Consider the following 3363-nt stretch of genomic DNA (forward strand, 5'->3'; position numbering starts at 1 on the left):
GCAGTCTAGTAATAACGAAGCGTTCATAAGAAAAGCGTTCTTTTCATCTGAAAATGACGTAAGTAAAATCGTCACCGGCTGTTAGACTATATCTGGTGTCTGCGCGCTCGTCAAATGCCGCGGCCATTAAGTTACCGTGCAATCAGAACGTTTCGAGAGCCGTGCGCGCGAGTGTCAAGATTAATAATATGTCTCTGAAGACGCATCTGCTAGTCGGACGCGTTGGGAATATAGGTCGAGTTCCTCCTCTCATCTCTCGCCTCGGTTTCGTCGCAAATATATCGCGACGATCGTTAATGTGTCCGATAGTACGAATTACAGCGGCCAGAGAGAGAGAGAGAGAGAGAGAGAGAGAGAGAGAGAGAGAGAGAGAGGGAGAGAGAGAGAGAGAGAGAGAGAGAGAGAGACCGCGCTCGCATTAACGTTCCTCCGCCCCGTGGCATTCGAATGCATTCCACCTTTTTTTCTTCTTCTTCTTGTTTCGCTTCTTATTCTCCCCTCCCCTTCTTTTTTCTTTTCTTCGTTTCCTGTTTATTTGTTCTTTTTGTTTTGAACAGTCGTAATTTTCTTGTTTCAGGAGAGCGACGGAGAAAAGAGCGATCAGGACTTGGTGGTGGATGTCGCGAACGAGGTCAGTACATCCTTCGCACTCGCCACGATATTTTTAGCCCGCGAATTCATTAGGCTGAAGCGTCCTGTACAGTCGATGAAAATCGAGGACCTTTTTTCCAGCTGAAAACCAGAGATAGGGGAGATTCTTATATAGATACGTGTTTCGAGTAACGAATTAAAGATGAACGACTCTTTGCATGGCACTCTTTAAATTAGAGTTCCAGACTTCACTGTGAAACGGAACAGGTTTTGGAGTTTGAATTATTTACTGTTGTTGCCCAGGAGAACTCAATTGTAGACAATGCTCGAGGTAGAATTAAATTAATTTTGCTCGAATATGAATTTCAATTTCAGAATCTTCGGCAAGCTTCTCTTTGTGCAACGAAGACACTTAATCAGGATGATAATAATAATAGTAATGCATAGATAATACAAATCTAATTCTGGAAATTAAAAGTAACTCCCGTTATATATTTGAAAAAGAAGAGATTTATTTCTCATTCAAAAATTGTACTTATATTCGAGCACCGAATGAAAGATTTTACATGCAATTAACACGTTGATCGCCGCGTCACATGGGTGACAATTACTTTCGCTGAAGAGCTAACGAAATTAGTGTTGGAGGTTGTCAAAGAAAATGTATTTGAATGCAATACTCGAATCTCAGTGAAATTACAAAAATAAATATCATAATAAATGTTTGATTACGTAGTTTCTAATAGCCTGTAAATAAAATTTTCAAGAGTATTAGTCTGGCAGTCAACGCGTTAAATAACTAATCTAATCGGTGGAAAAGATATTCATTCGAAATTATTACGCGGATAAGAATTTCGCTCGTCCATGGAAGAACGATAATCCAGATAAACGGGTCTATTTTTTGATAGAAATGTTGTGTTCTTTCCCCATAACAAAAGGAGGCGTCATCACCGCACGCGAACGGGGAACACTCAGATCCACGCGAGAACGGCACCCTGGAGAAGCTGAGTGCTCCAGGACACGCGGGACCGACTTCCGGCTCTGGCTCCACTTCCGTAAAAGACAGGCCGCCCTCGCGAAGCGGAAGTTCCTCCGCTCGTAGCACACCATCTCTGAAAAGTAAAGATGTAAGATCTCGCGGATAGCAAGCTTGTTCGGCGACTAATCGGTCCGGTTCCCTTCTTTCTCTGCCTGCCAACATCAAATCTCGATTAACCCTTTCGAAACCCCTGAAACGCTAAAATTTCCCCTGTAAGGGGAACCCAGTTACTCTGGTATACAGAGCGAGGCATGTAAAACAGGTCACCTGAGTAAATCGCTTATTTTTAGCGATAGAAAGAAAAGTGTCTAAAACAACTCATGTACTTGAAGGTCGACTCTGTTTTTTTAAATTGAATATTATATTGTAGTTTCTTAGACACATTCCGATAGAGCGTTTCAAGCTTACACAGGCTGACTGTTTATAAAAAAGAAATTGTTTCGAGGCGCTTCACAAATATTTCATTAATTCTCTTAATTGCGTTCTTAACGACTCAACAATTCTTGTTCGACCCTTTCTTTTCTATTTCAGCCTGTTTTAAATGCCTCGCCCTGTAGAGTCTCACTCGACTATTTCAAAAAAAAAAAGAATCGAGATGGACCTTCCAAAAAAAAAAAGTGATCGAACAAATATTTAACGCAATTCGAACGCGAAAAGGCTGAAATGAAATTTCCCTTGGACGGCTTCGAAAACAACGGAGATATTTTGATGCTCCCCGTTTAGGTGAGCCGCTGAGCGCATACCCGACGCGAGCAGCAGCGTTAAAATTTGTCGCGCGCGAAGTTACGATAAGTCAATTTGCACGGACGCTGGGTGGAATCGTTCGAGCCGCCACCCCTCACCCCCCCCCCATTCTGTCTCTTTCTGTCTCGCTCTGTCCCTCCTCCAACCCTTTGTACTCGCTGAACCGGAAGCACGCGCCCACGATCGGCAGCAAGGATCGATACGTCTCGTTGCTTTCGCGTAAACTCGACCGTGAAATTTACAATTCTCTTTCTCTGATTGCGCCCGATAATAAACCCGAGCCGTCTGAACGAAACTCTCCAGATCGACAAGCCGGGTACACCTGTGGCGGCGGCGAGGGGGTCGCGCAGCTGTACGCCAACTATGGGCGGAATCCCTGGGCCCGTGGCATCGCGAGTCTATCATCCGCCATCGTCGCAGCAAACGCCACCGCAGGGCTATCAGGGTTTGCCGTCCCGCGGCAATGAGCCGCCGCAATCGTCTTCGCCGTACAGCAACTTACCATACGCCAGGACTTCGATGGTATACTTGGTGGAACGAATATAGTGACTCTCGCGAACGCGACGCAGGGTGTGACAACGCGATACAGCCGTGAACGGGGTTGCCACTTATCGACGAGTCTGAAGCGGGCCAATTTTGTTTCTGAGAGGCTGAAGCTGTAGACGCGTGGGTGTAGGGCGGATTCGAATGCATGGGTTGAGAGTAAACACGCGAATTCATTTGGCGAAGGAGAATGGAAAAGTCCCGGAGCATTTTGTAATTGGAGGCTTTGTACCGCGGGTAGAATGTATCGTCGATAAGTGCCGCGAGGCCTAAGGTAGAGAACTGTTTTTGAGAGGCTGAGGCTGTGTTTGTGCGCGTGTAGGGACATGTAGTTTCAAATGTGTAGGTTTAGATTAAATATGCGAATTCTTTAGGCAAAGGAGAATCGAAAAGTTCTGAAGTATTTTGCAATCCGTGGCTTTGTATTGCCGGTAGAATGAATCGTCGAT

The 3363-nt window shown here is 45.0% G+C and overlaps 1 long non-coding RNA gene across 1 annotated transcript; it reads left to right on the forward strand.

Moving 5' to 3' along the window:
* Positions 1 to 400: 400 nt before the first annotated feature.
* LOC128893208 (uncharacterized) lies at positions 401 to 3349 on the forward strand. The gene is made up of 3 exons (XR_008461270.1): positions 401 to 631; positions 1527 to 1715; positions 2675 to 3349. It is a non-coding gene; the product is annotated as an uncharacterized LOC128893208 (long non-coding RNA).
* Positions 3350 to 3363: the final 14 nt, after the last annotated feature.

This window comes from Hylaeus anthracinus, unplaced genomic scaffold, assembly GCF_026225885.1.
Source record: "Hylaeus anthracinus isolate JK02 unplaced genomic scaffold, UHH_iyHylAnth1.0_haploid 27246, whole genome shotgun sequence".
Taxonomy (NCBI): Eukaryota; Metazoa; Arthropoda; class Insecta; order Hymenoptera; family Colletidae; genus Hylaeus; species Hylaeus anthracinus.